The sequence below is a fragment of the Alligator mississippiensis genome, chromosome 2 (assembly GCF_030867095.1).
Source record: "Alligator mississippiensis isolate rAllMis1 chromosome 2, rAllMis1, whole genome shotgun sequence".
Taxonomy (NCBI): domain Eukaryota; kingdom Metazoa; phylum Chordata; order Crocodylia; family Alligatoridae; genus Alligator; species Alligator mississippiensis.
Genome location: NC_081825.1, coordinates 262308989 through 262331433, shown reverse-complemented (window position 1 = coordinate 262331433; position 22445 = coordinate 262308989).

The window sequence follows — 22445 nt, the reverse complement described above, 5'->3', positions numbered from 1 at the left end:
CCTGTCATCGTAGGGTCTGCTTCCCTGACCTCTGATCACACGCGTGGCTCTTCTCTGGACTCTCTCAAGCTTCTCCACATCCTTTTTGAATTGTGGAGCCCAAAACTGGACGCAGTACTCCAGCTGCGGCCTCACCAAGGCCGAGTACAAGGGGAGAATGATGTCCCGGGATTTGCTTGAGAAGCATCTATGGATGCAAGCCAGTGTTTTGGTCGCTTTACTAGCCACAGCATTGCATTGCAGGCTTATGTTCATCTTGTGGTTAATGATGACCCCCAAGTCTCTTTCTTCCATAGTGCTAGCCAGCGTAGCATTGCCGAGCCTATAAGGATGCTGCGGGTTTTTCTTCCCAAGGTGGAGAACCTTGCATTTATCGGCGTTGAACACCATCAGATTCTCATCCGCCCACTTGCTGAGCCTGTCCAGGTCAGCCTGGATCACCCGCCTGTCTTCTGGTGTGGATGCTTTGCCCCAAAGTTATGTGTCATCGGCGAACTTGGCCAGTCCGCTTCTGACTCCAATGTCCACATCATTAATGAAGATGTTGAACAGTATGGGTCCAAGGACAGAGCCTTGGGGGACCCCACTGGTCACAAGACACCATGATGAGTGACTTCCATCAATTACTACCCTCTGGGTCTGACCACGGAGCCAATTTTCCAGCCAGTGGATCATGGTGGACCCAAGGTGACAATTGGCCAGATTCACCAAGAAGTGATCATGGGATACCAGATCGAAGGCTTTTTTGAAGTCAAGATATATGACATCAATCTCATCTCCCTTGTCCAGGTGATAGGTCACCTGGTCGTAGAAGGAAATGAGATTGGTCAAGCAAGACCTACCCACGACAAACCCGTGCTGGCTATCCCTTAAGATGTTGGCGTCGGCCAGTCCATTAAGGATGGCCTCTTTAATAAACTTTTCTAAGATCTTCCCCGGGATAGAAGTCAGGCTGATGGGCCTATAGTTAGCCAGATCCACTTTCCTCCCTTTCTTGAAGATAGGCACCACATTGGCCTTCTTCCAGTCTTTGGGCACTACACCAGAGCGCCATGAATTTTCAAAGATCCGTGCTAGAGGCTGGGCTATGATGCTTGCCAGCTCCTTGAGTACCCTGGGGTGTAGATTGTCAGGGCCGGCTGACTTGAAGGTATCCAGCTTCTCAAAATGTTCCTTCACGAGGTCAGCATTAATGGAGGGCAGGGGATCACCCTCACCCGGACTTCCCGGCCCTGTAGCGGGCATGGGCGTCCCATGGGACTGATGAAAGACTGACGCAAAGTACCCATTTAATAGGTTGGCTTTTTCCTGGGTGTCAGTTGTCAGTTGCCACATCTGGTTCAGCAGGGTCCAATGTTGCCCCTGCTTTTCCTCCGGCTCCCCACATATCTGAAAAAGGACTTTTTATTGTCCTTGACTCTCGAAGCTAGTTGGAGTTCAGTTGCAGCCTTGGCTTTCCTGGTCTGCTCCCTGCAGGTCCAGACCAGTGCAGAATAATCCTCCTTGGAGGTGATTCCCATCCTCCATCCTTTGTACGCCTTTCTTTTTAGCCTCAGGAGGTCTGCTAGGTCCCTGGAGAGCCAGGGGGGCTGCTGTGCCCTCTTGCTGCCTTTCTTCTGAGATGGAATAGACTTAGCTTGTGCATTGAGGATTGCTCCCTTGAGGAGCAACCACTCTTCTTGAACTCCCCTCCCCCTGGGGTTGTGGTCCCTTAGGGCCTCACTGAGAAGCCTCCTGAGCTTGTCAAAGTTGGCTTTCCTGAAGTCAAGGACTTCCGTGTTGCTGATTGACTTGCCAGCTTTTCGGCGGATGGTGAAGGTGATCAGCTCGTGGTCGCTGTCACCCAGCTTCCCATCGATCACTAGGTCTCTGACTAGGTCATCCCCAGTAGCCAGTACCAGGTCAAGCAGCGCTTTGCCTCTCATTGGCCCATAGACTTCTTGAGTCAGGTAGAGGTCATCCACACATGAGAGGAAGCTTTGCGACCGCTCAGATTTTGCTGAGCGATCCTCCTACGAGATGTCTGGGTAATTGAAGTGACCCATGACAACCATGGTCCTGGAGCATGCGGCCTCAGCCAGTTCCCAGGCAAACTCCTGGTCAAGCTCAGGACTTTGAGTGGGAGGTCTGTAGTAGACTCCCACCATTGTGTCCCCTGTGCCGTGTTCCCCATGGATTTTAACCCAGAGGGTCTCCAGTTGTCCACCCTGGTCACCAATATTGGCTTGCAGGGACGTGTAGCTTTCCTTAACATGGAGAGCCACACCCCCGCCCCTTTTATCTACACGATCCCTCCTGTACAGGGTATAGCCATCTATACCCATGGTCCAGTCATGGGTGGAGTCTCACCAGGTCTCCGTTATCCCTATGAGATCATAATTATTTGCATTGAGCAGGAGGATGAGCTCCTCCTGCTTATTCCCCAAGTTCCTGGCATTTGTGTACAGGCAGGCAAGTGTCCCCTGGGGAGCTCCTTCCTTGCCCACAGATTTTACCAGGGCTGGGGCAGGGGTGGGCTCCCTTAAGTGCCTTGAGCCACTGGCTTTGCAAGGTCAAAAATCTTGATGTGGAAGGAGAACAACACATTTCACAAAGCTTTCTTAGAGCATAGACACACACCTACCACTGGCTTTGCTCAGCGGGCCAGCAGTGGCGGTAGTCCCTGCGTCCCCCAGCGGGCTTAGTTTAAAGCCCGGTGGAGCAGGTCAGCCAGTCTGGCTGAGAAGAGCCTCCTCCCTAAGGGAGAGAGGTGGAGGCCATCTCTTCCCAGCAGCTCGCTGCCTCTCTCACCAAAGAGCGGGCTGTGGTCATGGGAGCCAAAGCCTTCCCGATGACACCAGCGCTGCAGTCTTTGGTTGACTACGTGGATCCTCCTCTCCCTCCTCAGCCCATAGCCTGAGACTGGGAGGATTGATGAGAACACCACCTGTGGCCCCAGACCCTTTAGCCCCACTCCCAAATCCCTGTAGCACCTCATGACCCGGCTGGGAGCGCTCCGAGCCGTGTCATTGGTGCCCGCATGAATAAGGAACATGGGTTGGAGGAGCTTTGGGATCCTCTCCGCAATGTCCCGGATGCGGGCCCCTGGGAAGCAGCAGACTTCCTGGGCTAAGGGGTCGGGGTGGCAAATTGCCCCCTCAGTCCCCCTCAGGAGGGAGTCTCCCACAACAAACACCTTACGTTTTGTCTTGGGGAGAGCAGGGTCGGTAGCTGCAGTTGGGCCCATGTTGCCTGTGGGAACCAGCAACTCAGCAGGCTCTGCTGGAGCAGCAAGAGGTGCGTACCCATTGCTCAGCTCTGGCGGGGCAGGGGCCTTGGTGCGGTGGGCCTTAGGGCCCTTGACCACCTTGGTCCATGCCCTTGGCTGGACAGAGCGGGAGGTCCTGGAGTCCTCCCGGATTATAACATCCAAACTTTGGATGTTATAATCTATGTTATCTGCTCCAGTGATAATGTAGTCTTCATTGATGAAGGAGTACAACTGGCATCTGGGTCCAGAGCAAGATCTGGTACCTCAGTGAGAAGAGGAGTTAGGTACTCTGTTGCTGGAGAAAAACCATTTGAGATTGGGGGATGCCTGTAAGCCAGGGTAGGTTTGTCATTGAGCTCTCAAAGAAGATATCAATGGGGAATCGTTGAATAGTTGCATGTTTAGGGAGATTCTGTAGTAATTTATAACCAGGTCTGATGCTCTGCAACTTCTCATCAATGATATGGAAGTAAATATAAAATCACTGACTTATATTTACAAATAGCACGTGGTTGGCATAGGAGTGAATAAATGGGGAGAATGAAGAAGATGTAGAGTGGTCTGAATCACATGGTAAGTGGAGCCCATTCATTCACACTGTTTTAACACAACCAAATGTAAAATCATACATCTAGAAGCAAGAAATGTGAGATCCCAACAACAAAATGGAGTACTATGTGCTGGAAAATAATGACTCTGAAAAGGATCTGCAAGTCGCGGTGGCCAAGAGGGCCATTTACAACCTTCAGATCAGCAATTTTCAACCTTTCTAGACTCAAGGCACCCCTTAGAAATTGCCAGCTCATACTTTTTACTTGTGTTTTTAAGTATGGAAAAATAATATGGTAATTCTGCCACTGCAAAGAGGAATTCTTTTGCAAACAACTCAGAAAGACCACAACAGGGCAGAATGCATCCAACACTATAGATTCCTATCTTAAACCTCTGAGTTTATTTTGTGAATCATGCTTGTACATCTAACAACGTTAATACTGTTTGGCACCCCATGGCACCTTTGAAACTTCTCTTAGCAGGAGTGTAAGCAGTAGGATGAATTGAAATGGAGCTCCTTCAATCCCCATGAGATGTCCAGATTATGGAGGAATAGCTGAGGGGTCCCCAGGATAACTAAGAGAAGTTTCCTCCAGCTGATACTGGGGGAAAGTGAGGGGAATGGATATTATCAAAACAAATAGATTCCCGGTGGTCACCTATCATTACCCTTAATAGAACTCTCGTGCTGGTGATGGGTCCTGAGGAGACAGAGGATCCATTCATGGCTTCTACTAATTTAGGGTTCTGCTTTGGCCTGACCAGTAGCTGATGTTCTACTAGGGTCAAGTCCATGAAATTACTGGAGGCCCCTGTGGTTAAGAGGGCTGGAACAGGGACACCCGTCCTAGTCTGGTGAAGGGTGACTAGCAAGGGCAAGTCTTAGGGTTTGGTGGCACTTGACCGTGTAATGCAAGTTGGAGGGGTTGGCTGAATGGTCAGTGGTAGGCCCAAACAATGCCCCTTTAACAAGGCCAGGCCAGGAGGTTTCCTGAAGAGGAGACAGGCATTCCTGTCCTTGAGCAAAATGCCCTGCTTTCCCACAATACAAGTGGAAGCCCTGGGAGCAACGAAATGCCTTCTCCTCCAGGGAGAGTGTTTTCTAAGTCATGTTTACTTGCATGGGTTCCATGGGGGTAGCGTAGGCTCTTTGGGGGCCTGAGATTTGGCCCAATATTCTTGTTGCTCAGACAGACAGGTGTCAATGTGGTTACTCAGGTCAATGAGTCTGTCCAAAGTAGCTGGGAGCTCCACCCCAGCCAACTTGTCTTTAGTGTGGCCCTGAAGGCCCTGGTGGAAGTAAAAGTGTTGAGCCACCTCATTCCATTCAGTGTCAGCAGCCAGTAATTTAAATTCAATGGCAAAACTCAATAGTGGGTGGCACCACTGTCTGAGAGTCTGGAGAGCTCGCTCCACTGTATGGACCCAATGTGCGTCTCCGAAGATCTTGGCTATGCCCTGGATAAAGTCTTTGAGTTTGTGAAGGAGGGGATCTGCCAATTTCAGAAGTGGGGAAGCCCAGGCTAGGGCATAACCATTCAAAAGGACAGATGATCAGTCCCATCTTGGCTGCATCTGAAGGGTAGGTTCTGGGGCAGAGATGAAAAGCAAGACAACACTGATTAATGACACCCCCCCCCCCCCTTGAATGTGTTGGGTAGTGGAATACGGGACTTAGAGTGAGATGAGTGATGAGTGGACTGGGAAGTGGGGTACATTGGGCTTTCAGGGCCATGATGTGGTCTTGTAACCCCTGTAAAGCAGCCAGCAGCTTGCCTACAGAAGTCTGTCCCTGTATTACTGTTGGTCTGGGAGGCACACCTTGCTGTGAGGGTTCATCTGAGATGTAGGCAGCCAGGCCTGCAGTAGGCCACTAGGAGCAGCAACTAGGGGTTCAACAAGGTGGAAGCGCAGACTACCAGAGTATCAGGTTGGGGTCTGGGCCAGAGAGGTGGAGAACTTGGGGATCAAGTTCCAGGATTGCTGAGAAGGGAGATCTGAGAGATGTAGTTCAAGAAGTGAGGCGAGATCAGAGACCCAGTACCAAGTTCCAAGGGAGATCTTAGGTCAGGGCCATGAAAAGCCAAAACCAAGTCAGGAGGCAAAAGAACCAGACAGAGCAGTGAATGACAGGCTTGCCAGAACACACTGAGGCTGTGTGAAGGCATGCCTGCAGCCTGAGACTATAGGTATGCTTAAAAGGGGTGAGTGGTGTTTAGCAGCCAATCTGGTTGTAGAGAAGTGGGACAGTTGCATTAACCAGGTGTAACAACTCAAGTGCTTAGACCAGCTGGGCATGCTTGATCAGAGGCTCTGACAGCTGTGACAGCAAGAGCTTTCCCTGGGGTCTTCACTTATACATGTGTACACCACCCTGTTACATCTCAGTGCAGTTGTGCTAGGGTCACTGCCACTTTTTCTGTGCACTCCATGAATTTAGCACACTTATTAAAGAGATGCAGTTATCATAGTACTTATCAGCACTGCTTTCCATTCCCACAATGGGGTCTGGGGTAGTTGTGACCTGGAGTCACTGATCTGCTGACCCTCCCTTGCCCTTGGTCCTTGCTATTTTACTGGCACTAGCAGGGTTTGAATTACAGAGGAGCTGGGGAGTGGCAGGGGACTGAGCCCCCCCATGAAAGATGAGAACCCCCCTGTTAGATGTAAAAATCATAACCAAGGTGAGGCTCTGATTTTATTAAGGCATTGTGATGGGTAGCTCAATTTTTTTTGCAGACCCTGCCCAGGGGTCAAAGTGTAATTCGAACCCTGGGCACTAGTACCAATTTACAGCATTAAGGCTTAAAAGCATTTCTTAGAACATCCCACTCCTTTGACCCTTCTCTCTTTTGGTTAGAACTAGCGCAGCCTTTTCTGGCTGTTTGCTCATAGGGCTTGAACAGGAATAGGGGCCTAACCAATGCTTCTCAAATGCTATAGACTGCCTGGTATCTGAATGAGGACAGCAAAAAGGATGTGCTCACTGGAGTAAGGGAGGGTCCACAGAAGGCCCTCCTGACCAAGGCTTTTCTAAAACACCTGCCATTTGGTTCACACAGGATATTCAGATGGCTCTAAGTTTCAGGTAACAGATCTATGCGGGTAATCTATCTTCCCATCCAGTAAAGATAAACGTTTGAGATTGAGATAGAAAGTTATGTATCAGGATAAAGTCCCAGGGCTTTTGCAGTTTTTCAAATAGAGAAAGAAAACTTTGGTTTCCTAAACAGCTACTAGCTTTGCAGTCAGGGTACTTTCCTGGGATGTGGGGAACACTAGCTTCAAACCTCTGTTCCAATGAATGTGTGCATGTGTGTATACCATATCTTTACAAATGCTATAATTTTTTCCGCATAAAACACTCACCTTTTCCATCAAAACCAGCTCCCAAAAAATTAGGGTGCACATTTTAAGCTGGGAGGCTGTTTTCCTTGCTGGAAAAGAAACAGGCCTGAAGACACTGCATGTCACGCAGCCGCCAAGGTGGCCAAGTACCGTGTTAAACCTCTCATAGCCATAGCTATTGGCTGAGCACTGTAGCTTGTGCCTGAAGCAACAAGTGAGCTGCTGGTAGTGTCTTGATGAGGCTCGTGATATGGAAACATCATTTTCTTTATGGGAACCTATATAAAGAACTACTTATAGTAAAGAATTAATAGTCTTGTTACTGCCTTTTCAAAGGTCTGATGCCTAAACTTGTGTGACAAAGTAAGATCTCCTGGAAAGCTAGAATGTCCAGGAAGTATGGCATTCCACGAGACAGCCTATGTGAGGCAGCTGGCAGCAGGAACTTCCTGGTGCCACACTTCCTGGACACCGTATGTTCCCAGATGAAGTTATTGCCACACAGTTGCCCTGGAGAAAAATAAAAATTCTACACTTGGTCTTTCAAAAACAAGGTGTATGTGTATATGAAGAAAATATGGGTATGCTAAAAGTATCTTATATTGGTGTATATATACATAGATATAGTATATAAAGATATATTATCTATATTGAGTATATATTATTATATGTATAGATGTGGATATATACAATATAATTTATATATAAAATTATATTAGCAAATTTGTGGATGCTTAGCAAATTTACAGATGATGTCAAGTTGGGTGGAGTTGTAGCTACTCCAGAGAGTAGGGGTAGGATCTAGAACAGGGGTGGGCAATTATTTCAGGCGGAGAGCCGCTTACTGAGTTTTGGCAAGGCATCAAGGGCCACATGACAGGCAGCCAGGGGCAGATAAATATTAATTTTCTAAATTTTTTAGGGGCCCCGCAGGCCAGATAGAATGGCCTGGCAGGCCGCATGTTACCCACCCCTGATCTAGAATAACCTGAATAGACTGGAGAAATAGTCTGCAATCAGTCAGATGAGAGTCAACAAGGATAAGTGCAAAGTCCTGCACTTGGGAAGAAATAATTGCATGCACAAATACAGACTGGGGAATGACTGGCTAGGCTGCAGTACTGCAAAGAAGGGCCTAGGGATTACAGAGGACCATAAGCTAAATAGGAGCCAACAGTGTGCTCTGTTTGCAAAAAAAAAAAAAAAAAAAAAAAAAAAAAAAAGCCAACAGCATACTGGGTTGTATTAACTAGAGGCTCTCTTGCAAATCAAGATACGTCATTCTTTCACTCTATTCAGTACTGGCACAGCCTTACTTGAAGTACTGTGTCCAGTTTTGGACACTGCACTTCAAAGAGGATGTGGACAGTTTGGAAAGAATTCAGCACAGAGCAATGATAAAGATTGAGGCCTGAGAGGCAAGACTTATGAGGACAGGTTGAAAGACCTAGGGCACGGGTGGGCAAAATATGGCTTGTGGTCCAGATATGACCTAACAATTGATTGGAAACGGCCCGTGGCTGTCCCCACAGCGCTCCACATGGGGTTGAGTCCTGTCCAGGGCAGCCTGTATTGCACTCCAGCCCACATCTGCTGGCTTGGCCCTGGCCCATATGGACAGCTTACTGGCAGGGCTGCTCCCAGTGTGGCTGCAGCTGCCTGGGTTCTGCTCTGCTCCCCTTGCCTCCAGTGGCAGTTCTTTCTTCTTCTCCTGCTGTGCCACACCAGACTGGGAGGAAGCTTCAGCGAGGTGGCTCCTGTCCCAGTGCACAGGGCTCTGGTTCCAACTTCTGGCTGCCTTCAATCCACTCTGCCCACCTGGCATAGGCAGCCGAGTGGGTGGAAGGCAGCTGGGAGTTTCAGCTGGGTGCCCCAGTGGCCAGGGTCTCTGCGGAGACTGACCCAGGAACTCTGCAGACAAGATGTGCTCGGCCGGATGGATGGCACGGGGCTGCAGGCAATCGGCCAGGTGGATGAGATGGGGCCTTAGGCAGGTGGAGAGTAGCATCTGGGACAGGCAAGCAGGGGCCAGAGCTGGGATTGTGGGATGGTGACAGTGTGGGGCTAGAGTCATGACCCTCTCTCTGTATGCCCTTGCCCACAGAACCAGTGCCTGTTGCAGGGATGTGCAGGGAGTGGATCATGTCTCTGTCCTGGGTCCTGGCCCTGTGCTGTAACTGCCCTGCAATCCCAGCCCCAGCTCCGGCCCTGGCCCTGCCCACCTTTCCCACTCCCAGATGCTGCTTCCTGCCCATCTGCAGCTTTATTCCATCTGCCCAATTGAGAACACCCTGCACATGGGGGTCCCTGCCAGTCTCCATGCAGACCCCACCCACCTACTCTGCCTGGTGCCCCTGGCAGTAGGTATAGGGTGGACAGGCCCGGATCAAGTGCACCCCCCACCTCCGCCAGGCTGGGTTAGCCCCCTCCCCACCCCACCTGCAACTGCTCACCAAAACTTCTTAAGTGCTGTGGCCCTTCAGCCCAAATAATTGCCCATCCCTGTCCTAAACAGTCCCTAGCTCAGCTGCTGCTACCACCATTAAATGTCTTGCCTGACCCAGCTGTTGGTCTTAAAGCAGCAGCAGCAGCAGCAGCAGCAGCAGCAGCAGCAGCCAAGGACTGTCAAGTTCCCAGCATGGAAATGCTATGGGGCCATGGATTCTGCATGGGTGAGGGTGATTCTAATGCTCCTCCTAACTTGGCACCTGGGGCAGGTGCCCCTCTCTCCTGCCCCTAGTTACACTACTATGTCTAGTGTACTGATGTATGTCCAATCTTGCTACTGCTTGAAAATTGCCCTTTGGCCGTTAAGACTTTGAAATGAGTTTCAGTCTCCATTGGTTTTTACTGTACAGTGTCTGGATCAGACCCACAGTTGGCACCATCTACCCTCCTCGATCCCTCAATAGCAGTCTTGGCAAAAAAGCCAAACACTGAATGAGCCATTAGGTGATTAGATGCTACTTCAGTGATGTGTAATGCAAAAGCTTAAATAGATAAGTTGAAGACTCCTCCCTTACCCACAGAGGTGACTCCTCCAAAGCAGTTCAAATGACATTCTAAACATGTTCCCTTTTTCCTTGATAGGCTCCTGCCTGCATGTAGTAGGGTGATTCCTTCTGTTGAGTTAACCAACTAGAGACAATTTGCTGTTTTAACTCCTGCCAGTACTGCAGAGCCATCAGAACTACAGGAAAGGACCCTGTATTCAATGCTGGCTTACACAGCATCAACAGGGCAGTGAAGTGTTTTGCTTGTACAATCTTGATGGCTGGTGAGGAGTGAGATGGAAAGAACCCAGCTTGACTCCTGGCAGGGAGATTGAGCATCTCCTTATATAGGACTGGGCACCTTGGAGAGGGAGTAACAGTGAGTGGAGATCTGCTCTCTACGAATTTTTACAAAGTTGCTCTTCAGAACTTTTAAGGAATCTTCAGGCACCTCAAAGATCATGGCTATGAAAGGCTGGGGATGTTAATCCCACTTCCTGACTCTATACTTTTGGATTAGGCCATCAAGAATTGTTGGCTGCCATGAAGGCTTTTCATCTTACTCCTTCTCCTTTTTCTTCTTACAAGGAATTGATCACAGGTCACAAAAATAAAACTGCCAAAATGTAACCCTGCACTTTGGAGTGATGAGCATCCAGAATTTGTTAACTTCTTTTCTTTTCTGCAAAAAGAAACTAGTCACAAAATAGCTAATAGTCAGACAGTCAGAGAGGGCTGCTGTGGGAGGTCCTGCCATATCCTTTCTAGAGCCCCCTATCCATTGTTTACCGATTTCCCAGTACCATCTTAAATGAAGCATATGAAGCAGGATTTCTTCCTACAATATCTCATGGCACTGAATTGGTGAACATTTTTTTCTGGGGATGTGCTAACCCATAACTGGCCTCCTGTAGGGTTTCTTGCATCTTCCTTTGAAGGAGCTGTTGTTGGCCACTGTTAGAGACAAGATACTAAACTAGATACAATATGGATGCGGCATACATGTGCTCCAGAACACCTACCCTGTCCCAAGTAGTTAAAACTGAGGTCCTGAACAGACTAAATATTGACACTAGTATAGTCAGCATTATAATAGTAAAAAGTTGCCAACAAATTATGAAAACCCCTAAACTGGGATATTTCAGCCTATCAGGTGGAGAACTACCCCTGAAAGATGTCATCTCTCCACATTCTTCCCAGGATTGGTATTTACTAAAGGCAAACAGGCTACTTCAGGCTCCCTCCCAACTTGTAGTTAGTCACAGCACTAGGTGCCTAGTACATGCAGCTGAATGTAGCTCTGTCCATTTCCCTGGTATAATTTACATTATTATTCAAAACCAATGCATGTTACACTAGGGTATGTGCTCATCTATCCAAGACCTGACAGAAAAGGGAGCAGAGGCAGCATTTATCACTGAACCCAGGATCTCTTGTTTATTCCAGCTCTGTCTCCCTTAGCTAACCCTGTATAAAAGCACTTCTCACTTAAACTGTGCATTAAGGTACTATCTTTTCATAACATACTAGAGTCAAACTCCTGGTACATCTTCTTTCTAGACACAGTAACATTTCTTCTTCTTTTTTTTTTTTTAAGAGAAACTCACCATTTTCCATACTATTTCACCACCACCCTGATAATAGGATAAGAATGTGGGGATCCTCTCACTCTCAGTCCAATGCCTTACTGCCAGGCCACGTCTCCAAAATGCTGCAGTGATCAACTAGGAAAGCTATCTGAATATCTTGGAGGAAAAGACTCAGCAGCCACATGTACATGAGTGGTGGGCTGCACAGTTGTTGCTACACAGTCATTTAGTGCTTGCATAAGCAAGTACTAAATGACTGCGCAGTAAGCGGTGTTACTGCACAGTAGCATCCCTGCACAGGTTTTTTTTCTGATGTTACTGGACAGTAGCTCTTACTACTGCACAGTAACATTGGATCACAGTTAGTGCACCCCAACTCTACTGTGTAGCAGCATCTCGTGTAAATGTGGGCAGCAAGTTTGTGGGTCTGTATTTTATTTGCCATGTAAGGGATAAATTATTAAGTACCCTCTGTAATGTAAGAGACAGGAATCTTTCTCTTCTGCTTCTGTTAGACTCACCTATAGCCACAAGAGAGGGCTCCCTGTTCTAAGTTGACAGGATTGTGTCCTCTTCTGGCAAAAGAGATGTTCTATAAAAATGTGGCAGATGAGATGATGCAACCTGCCGCTGCTTCAGGCAAGCCCTTAGGGCAGTTTGCCTCACTGCACCTTGCCCTTCTGAAGAGCAACACCATTTTTTCCATTACCATGATGTAGGACTGTCTATAGTACTTATCTAGCCTATACATGTGCTTGGGAGTTGGGGGGGGGGGGGGGCAGAGGAGGATTTTAATTAGAGTGGTTCCTAGAGAGACTCTCTAATTAAAATGCTGCAGCATCACATGTATTAAGCCCCCGCGTGTTTAAAAATGGCCGCATGATACTTTAACTAAAGCTTATATGATGAGCTTTAGTTAAAGCGCCCCAGCAACCCTTTTTAAAACTGCAGGGGCTTGTACAAGTGACACTGTGATGATGCTAGAGCATTCTAATTAGAATGCATTAGAGTATGTGTATAGGCACCCTTAGTTTCTGATTTACAGAGCTATGTCAAGGATATCAAAATGGAGCAACAGGTTCTTGCTTTATCTGAGCACCCATCCAAAAGGAATGGGAAGAACACGCTAACTACCCTGTGGATCACGAGAATGAGATCAATTCTGTGGAAAGGGTGTTAGACAGCACTACTTGTCTATTTGCTTCACCAGTTGAGAAAAGCACTTAGATTTACACCAGTTGTCATGTTTGCTACTTGTTCCTGATCATTCCATCAGTAATAACCCTCTTCAAGGACCTGTTCTTCTAATCTGGACTCCATTCACATTCCCCTTTCCCTCTGCCCAAAATGGAACCAGACTGCAATGCACATCCTTTTTCAGCTTCAACTCCTCACAAAAGTCATTGTGCCCACTTCTATTCTGTGCTGTATGCTGGAAATGCCTTCCTTAAAGTTGTTTGCCAAGCTATTCTCACCTCATTCCTTTCCCTTCTAAACACTCTTTTCTGCCCAGGATCCAGTGAAAAGTGAAGTGGGAGGATATATACATTTTTGTTCAACAAAGATGATCAGAGCAGTCACTAGGGAATCTTACCACTGTCCCTTTATCTCCTCCCCATTTTTCTGGTTGTGTATGATGCTTCCTTGTGAGGGTATGTGACTTGAGAATGCAGGCTCTCCTCTAACCATTTACTTATTTGTATAATAGACCTAGACTAAAACTTAAGTGCTTAATATATTTATTAGAGACCACATAGAAAGGAGTTGTATTAACTATTTTGGCAGCAGCCTGCACTCCCCATAAGATTTGGTTACTTGCATCAGGCTGGTAGCAAAATTGTTTTGTTACACAGTTTTCATGGTTGATGTGGTACTGGTGACCTCATGTAAATGCATTTCTCCAAATTGGGGACTTCATACTCAGCATAATCACCTCCTGAAATAAATGAATATAGCTTGTGTTAATTGTTACACTGATGACCTTTTGGTGACCTATGATAGAAATATCTTTTTTTTTAAACTTTTTCCTCTAACCAGTGGTCCATAACAAATGAGTGAATCAGATTTCAAGGCAGTAGCTCAAAAGGGCATTTGAATGATTGAAATCCAATAAGAAAGTCTGACCTTTGGATGACCTCTGATGGAAAGGTCGTCACTGGCATAACTTCTTTCCTTACTCAGTGGCTTGTGATGAATTAGCTTGCCAAATTTTAAGATCCTAGCTCAGTGGGCACACAGAATTTAAGTTAGTCATTCTCCACCTGAGAGAAAATTAGCCCCATTTTCTAAACACAGTGTGAGGCAGGGAAGTTTAAGAGACTTGCCTAAGGTCACAGAAAAAGTCAGTGTTAAACCTGAGATTAGAAAATGAGAATTGTAGACTTGCTCTGGCCACATGTGTCCTACGTTGCACATTGTAATCTGCTACCTGTACTCCCATGGACTGCATCTTCTGTGCAGTTGCCTATGGCTTCAGGGTTCCCTGCAAATTACCTGTAGAAAACCTCTGAGTTAAGTTAAATTCAGATAACCCAGCCTAATGCATGTTAGGTGGAAGCTGAAGGATCTGATGGTCAGGTAATCACATACAACTTATCCCAGCCAAAAAATGATTAAAATCTCACTCTGACAAACCTGCTCTCATAAAACATTAATGGGTATATTTAAACCACATCACTGTGGGACGTTACATTCACCTAGACCAGCTGGTTGTGCCCCAGCCCAGAGTCTGGCAGACTGATTGTCACATATCATTTCAAGAACTAACCCCATCACCAACTGCAGCTATTTGTTATCAGCCCTTTTACCTTTGCCACTTCCATTTGTAATTTAAACACCCTAATTTAATAGGTTTGTCTCATTATTTTGATTAATCATATTAACTCATACTAATTAAGAAATGGATTTAGGTAATGACAGAGGTTAATAGAATCAGTTTTCACTTTCCCCTGGTTTTTCAGAGATGGGGGACACATGAGGTGCAAGGGGAAAATAAGAGAAGCTAGAAAGAATGAAAAAGAGAAACTGTTGGGGGGAAAAAATCACAGTTAGCAATCAGAAATTCCTTACTAATTGAATGTCTGATTTTATTAATGATGAAATTTATAAAGGTCCTTAAGAAAAGAAAAGAATTTAGCCAGTTCAGCAGTTAAGTGTGAAAATTAACTCTGAGATAAAAGTTAAAATATCCATTTTCTTTTCTCTATTTCTTTAAATTAAAACAAGCTCTCTTTGATATTCTATCCCATTAAAGCTTTAACTTCCCTTGCCTTCCACTACTAAATATCTGGAGACTGTGCAGAGAATAAAATACCCTGGATGATTCAAGAAAGGCTGACCTTGGAGGCCAGGAAGGTAATACATGGATCATCAAGTACAACCACCTGCCCATAGTGCTGATTCTCCCTGATGTTACCCTTCTGCTACTTTTATCACTTTGGAAAGGTTTCCAGCACTGGTTCTTCTTTATCACACTTATCCTCTTTTAGACACAGGAAAACTGAGACCCAAACACTGTAACAAGCTCTCGAATCTTGCACCTAGTGCTGTAAACTGCATTTCCAGCTGATAAGGCACAATAGGCATGAGGAACCCCTCTTGTACAGACAGCTATCCATAACAGGGGCGTTATCTTCACCAATGGTTTTCATCCTGTGGTCCATAGACCCCTGAGGGTCCGCAGATTATGTGTAAGGGGTCCATGAGAGATGACTACTGAAACAAAAACAACCACACTTACAATTCAAAGGGGTCCGCACCTCCATTCGAAATTTCCAAAGGGCTCTGGAAATGAAAAAGGTTAAAAACCACTGATCAACACTATGAAGCTTTTGCTTCAGCACAGCTCAGTTGACAGAGCACGCTAGTGGAGGCATGACATATACCAGCAGAAGGATTTTTCCTGCCAGCTTGAAATACACCACGTCTCTGTATGAAACAAGCTATACCTTGACAGAAGTTCTCTTTTCTCAGTGTGGCCATGTCAAAACTGGTGGTTTTGGTGGCATAACTAGGCTAGCTAGGGGGTGTGACCTTTTCATACCCATAGCTGACATCACTATTTCAGCAGAACTTGGTAGCGTAGACCAGACCACAGATGCACAGTAGTCACTTGCGGTGGTACAACAGCCCACTGCTTGTTCTTCCATACTTTGTATGTGTCACTACTCATATCAGCACAAAGTAAGCATAAATGCTGCAGTTCTAAGCTGGGAACATTGTACACCAATTCTGTCCAAACATGAATATTATGCTGAGGAAGTCAATGGAGAGCAACTGTAGTCCATGCTCTGTGCCATGATAATTGACCTAACTGCATGGATAAACTTTTGAGTACAAAACATGTTTGGAGTTGAAACTGGAGCTCCTTTTCCATGAATATGAGGGGTTCCAGGTGCTCATGAGTTTGGACTGAGCAACATCATCTAGTCTTCGGTATTTTTTTCACCAGGACAGAAATTAGTCTTCAGATCTCAGTAGGAAATGTGCCATTTATAATCACAGAATTATAGAAAATTAGGGTGAAAGGGAGCCCAGAAGGTCATCTAGTCCAACCCCCTGCTCAAAGCAGGACCATCCCCAACTAGATCATTCCAGCCAAAGCTTTGTCTTAAAAACCTCCAAGGATGGAGATTCCAACATCTCTCTGCATAACCTGTTCCAGTGTTTTACTACCCACCTAGTAAGAAAATTCTTCCTAATATCTAACTTTAACTTCCCTTGCTGCAACTTGAAACTGTTTCTGCCTGTTTTGTCATCTGCCACTGAGAACAGTTTAGCTCTGTCCTCTTTCGAACCCCGCTTCAGGTAGTTGAAGGCTGCTATTAAATCCCCGCTCAGTCTCCTCTTCTCTAGACTAAATAAGCCCAGTTCCCTCAGCCTCTCCTCAGAAGTCAGGTCCCCCAGCCTGCTCATCATTTTTATTGCCCTCTGCTGGACTTTCTCCAATTTGTCCACATCCTTTCTGTAGCGGGGGGCCCAAAACTGGACACAGATTTCCAGATATGGCCTCACCAGGGATGAATAAAGGGAAAGAATCACTTCCCTTGACCTGCTGGCAACACTTCTACCAATGCTGCCCATATGCTGTTAGCTTTCTTGGCAACAAGGGCACGCTGCTGGCTCATATTCAACTTATTGTCCACTGTAACCCCCAGGTCCTTTTCTGCAGAGCTGCTGCCCAGCCAGTCAGCCCCCACCCTGTACTGGTGCATGGGATTGTTCCGTCCTAAGTGCAGGACTTTGCACTTGTCCTTGTTGAACCTCATGAAATTTTTTTTGGCCCAATCCTCCAATTTGTCTAGGTCACTGAATCCTAACCCTACCCTCCAGCATATCTACTACTCCTCACAGCTTGGTGTCATCTGCAGACTTGCTGAGGGTGCACTCTCTGCCATGTTCCAGGTTGTTGATAAAGACATTGAACAAAACCAGCCCCAGGATCGACCCCTGGGGCACTCCACTTGATATTGCCTGCCAACTAGACATCGAGCCATTGATTACTGCCCTCTGTGCCCAGTGCTCCAGCCAATTTTCTATTCACCTTACAGTCCATTCATCCAGCCTGTACTTAGCTTGCCTGCAAGAATGTTGTCGGAGACCATATCAAAAGCCTTGCTAAAATCAAGGTATATCCCATCCACTTGTCTCCCCTCACCCACAGAGCCAGTCATCTCATCATATAAGGCAATCAGGTTGGTCAGGCATGACTTGCCCTTGGTGAATCCATGTTGACTGTTCCTAATCACTTGCTTCTCCTCCAAGTGCTTAAAAATGGATTACTTGAGAATCTGCTCCATGATTTTTCCAGTGACTGAGGTGAGGCTGTAGTTCCCTGGATCCTCCTATTTCCCTTTCTTAAGTATGAGCGCTATGTTTGCCCTTTTTCAATCATCTGGGATGTCTCCTGATTGCCATGATTTTTCAAAGATGATGGCAAATGGCTCTGAAATCTCATCAGCCAACTTCCTCAGCACCCTCGGGTGCATCCCATCGAGTCCCATGGACTTGTTCCCTCTAAGCTGTGTGGTGTGCACAGCTGCGCAGGTGTACTCATGCTGCACTGCCAGCCATGCCCGCGCATGCCACACAGCTTAGAGGGAACGCTGCTTGCATGTGTCTTTGTAGCGAAGATTGGAGCATCCTGTTATTCTTGTGCCTTCCGTTAGTTCCCCATATACCATGTCCTTGGGTATATGTCCATCTTCCAATCTGCTCAGATGGCCTAGCCAGCACAGTCATCTCTGTCTGAGTAGGGCTGTCATACAGTACTTGGTAAATTTGCCCTTTTAAGAACCTCTGCATTGGTAACTTGCCATTTGATTTTGCGTATTCAACGTAAACAGCGCAGGTAGAAGATGTTTAACCTCTTCTCTTGATTTGCATAAGTTGTCCATGTTTCCCCACCATACATGAGAGTGCAGAGTAAACAAGCTTTTTACACTAGCATTTTGGTCTTGATGGTAAGCTTTGAGTTGTTCCATGCTCTTTTAGTCAGTCTGCTGAGGGTGGTTACAGCCTTTCCGACGTGAACATTAAGTTCTTCATCCAGTGCGAGGTTGGTGGTCACTGTACAACCTAGGTAGCTGAACTTTTGGACTACTTCTAGCTGGTTCTCATTAAGGGCGTTTGATGGATCTTATGGAACTCCCTGTCCTAGTACAACTGTTATCGTTATGCTGATATTGAGAGTAAATGCCTGACAAGTTCTTGAAAGGCCATCCATGAATTCTTGTAGTAGGTCTTTGTCATGGGCTGTAAGGGCAGCATTATCAGCGAATAGAAGCTCCCTGATAAGCACCTTTCTAACTTTAGTCTTAGCCTTGAGTCATGACAGGTTGAAGAATTTCCCATCTGATCTTGTGTGAAGATACACTGCACCTTCCATATCTTTAAACACACATATCAGGAGTACCGAGAAGATTCCAAAGAGTACAGGGACAAGAACACATCCTTGCTTCACTCTGCTTTTCATCTGGGCTGAGTTCACAGGAAAAAACAAAGCATTTGCTCTCTTCAGGATGGGTCTTGGTGTTCTGTGCACAACTGAGGTCATCACTGGGCTGTTCACACTTACTTTATTATCCTTTCATTTCCCTTTCATTTCATTTTATAGAATATTTCACAGAAAGTGATTTGCTGTATAAATGTGCAAGGCCAGGTTTACTTTCCCTTATTAAGAGGAAGGGATAACTGTCCAGTGAATTCCAGTTATGTAGAAAGTGAACATAAGAGAGAAAATGCAGGAAAAAGTCAACCATTACAATTTATATTAATGAACCTGGTAATCCAGGATGAAGCATTCACAGAAAACCCTTTATTGATCCAGATCACAAAGTTGCTTTGATAACAAATGTGTAAAAATATTTCATCCTGAAGGATTTTAAAGTGTCCATGAATTGTTTTCTGGAAGTGGTTCACTCATCAATGAAATGGAGCTACCTCAGGATGGAAGGTGGTTGAAATAGCAGCTGTTGTGGGCAGTAGCCATGGAGGTCAGAAGGTCATTCTCTGGATTGGAATTCAGCGATCTGTGTTGATATATTTTTTCTCAGCTGTAACGTGTCACTAAGTAGTCACTGAGGTACATGGCAAGCATCTTCTGTGAAATAATTTTGTAAATTTTTCATGAAAATAGTCATCAATTAAAAATAAATCTTGACCAGATTGCCCTGGGCCGGGCCATATCAGTTTGTGCAGGGACCCTCCCTTACCCTGGAATCAGGGCAGCAGGTCCCTGCATGAGCTGATGGGAGCCGGCTCGAGGAGGGTGCGGGGCCTGGGGCAGATCAGCTCATGCGGAGACCCTCTCCCACCCTGGGATCAGGGCAGTGGGTCCCCACGTGAGTTGATATGCCCCTGGCCCTGTACCGGAGCCGGTCCGAGGGTGCGGGGCCTGGGGTAGATCAGTTCATGCGGAGACCCTCCCCCACCCTGAGATTGGGGCGGCGGGTTCCTGCATGAGCTGGTATGCCTTGGGCCCCATACTGCAGCTGGTCTGAGGAGGGTGCGGGGCCCAGGGCAAATCAGGATCTGCCCCCACTCTGATCCTGCACACCCTGGATGCAAAGAAGCCGCCACATTGCAGGGAGAGAGGGGTAGCAAGTGGCCAGATGCGAAGCCGGCGGTGGGATAGAGTCACCACGGTCACTCTGCCCAGCTCCCCAGGACCCCCAAAGTGCGGGTCCCAGGGCAGTTGCCCTGATTTGTCCCCTGCCAGGGATGGCTCTGGCTGCTGCTGGCCCCAGGCAGCAGCACCCAGCTCCTGTCAGCCGGTAGGCAGATAGGGGCTTCACCAGCACCCCTGGGAGGGCTGCAGGGCCTGTGCCAGAGTCCTCCCAGGGGTGTGTGCCCCCAATCTGCCTGCCAGACGCGACAGGAGCTGGGTGCTTCCACCTGGGACCAGCAGCAGCACCGATCTTCCCAGTGCTGGTCCCAGGCGGCAGCACCCGGCTTCTCTCATTTGGCAGGCAGATTGGGAGCTCACACACCCGGGTGGACTCTGGCACAGCCCCTGCAGCCCTCCCGGGGATGCGGGTAAGCCCCTGATCTGCCTGCCTGCTGCATTTTATGTTTCCCCATACTAACCTATGGACAAAACATTGAAACAGCATTGAAACATCAAAACAGTTTGGATGAAACGAAACAGAACAGTGCTTTTGAAACGAAATGAAACACTGTTACCTTGAATCATTAAAATGGAAGTCGAATCAGAATGGTGCTGTTTTGCACAGCCCTATTACCAACCCTTGAGGATTCACTGTGCATTTCTTTACCCTGGCAATGTTTAAAGAAACGTGACTGCAGGAGCTGGAGCTTTATTATTAGAAAACCTCAACATTTTTTTCTTTCAAATGGATACTTCTGCCCACCAGGGCTGTGGAGAAAAACTCACAGGTTTAGAATCCAGAGGGAAATACAATAACATTTGGATGTTTTCATTGAAAAACAAATCTCCTTGGGTGCATCTACTTATTCAAGGAGAACTTCATAGGCAACTCCCTGTGTTTATACATAGTGCCATCATAGTGTTACCAACCCTCAGGAATTCATTGTGCATATCTCTACTCTAGTGATGTTTAAAGAAACATGACTGCAGGTGCTGGAACTTTTTTATTTGAAAACCTCAACTTTTTTGTCTTTCAAATGGATGCTTCTAGCCACCAGGGCTATAGAAAGAAACTCACAAGTTTAGAATCCAGAGGCAAATACAATGAGTTTTGGATGTTTTCATTGGGAAAAAAATCTTCTTGGGCACATCTACACATGCGCTTTACTGCACGTTAAATGAATTAATTACTGTGACTGAGTCCAATGGGGGTTCTTATGGGCCAATAAAACTTCTCTTTGCAGGACAGAGTATGGAGTTGATCAGTCCTTTCCTGAGACTCTGGTGTGCGAAATGGGCCCTATTTGAATCGGATTCAGATTTGACCCGAATCGGGGACAGTGATTTGATTTGTTGATTCGGATCACTGTCCCTGATTCGATTCGGCTGAATCCAAATCTGAAGTTTCGATGCTGATTCGAAGAATCAGCGATTCGGACATAGACACAGCTTTAAATGTTTTTTCTACATATCTTGAGGTACCAAGCACAGCTCATGAATGCTGCCATGCTGGGGTGGATGGAGCATCCCACAAGAGGGGGGGGGGGGGGCTCCCTGCATGCTCGGCGGTGAACCCGGAAGTGGACCAGAAGTACTTCCCGTCCACTTCCAGGTCTGCCAGGGAGCACGCCGGGGGGGGGGGCACATCCCCCCAGCTCGGTGATTGATTGCAGGGGGACCCCAGATGCCCCCCCAGATCCAAGAGCCATCAGTCACTGAGCCGGGGGGGGAGGGGGCGCCCCCCACACGCTCCCTGGCAGGCCTGGAAGTGGACCAAAAGTGCTTCTGGTCCACTTCCAGGTCTGCTGCCGAGCACGGTGGGGACCCCTCCATGCTCCTGTGGGACGCTCCATCTGCCCCAGCATCGCAGCACTCATGAGCTGCCTGGTACCTTGAGGTATGTAGAAAAAACATTTAAAGCTGTTTCTATGTCTGAATCGCCAAATCTTTTCGAATCTCTCTGAATTGATTCAGAGGGTTTCAGTTTGATTCAGAGAGATTAAAGGGTCTCCTGATTTGATTCAGATTCAGAGATACAGCCACTGAACCGGGCCAAATTTCCGCCAGATCGAATCAGTGACCGAAGCTTCACGCAGCCCTACTGGCTAGTCTCACTGGAACTTTGAATGTATCAATGTGGATATTGCGTGACACCTGGTAAGTTCCAAAGTCAAGGAGCAAAGCCTGGATACTCACAAATCATTACCATTGCTTTCTAACTTAAGAGAACATAGGCTTGAGGAGCAGCTTTCCAGGCAATCTTTGCTTTCATTACTAAAGCCTGTATCTACAGCCCAAGATCTGAGCATTCCTAGGAAATCCTAAACAACGGAGAAGTTGGCAAGGATTCTAACCTCTAACTGCAAACAGATCATAGGAAATATAAGCATGATGTCTACAAAATCACAGATAAATATTAATATAAAATAGTTAAAAATTTAAAAAGAAAAATAATAAATATATCACTCAATAGAAACTTAAATACTGAGGGTTTGATCCTAATTTTACTTATGATGAATTTTATGTTGGTTTAAAGTAAATGGAGCTATTCCTAGTGTACAGTGGGAGCTCAGGATCAGACCCATGTGTAAAGTCTAACACGTATG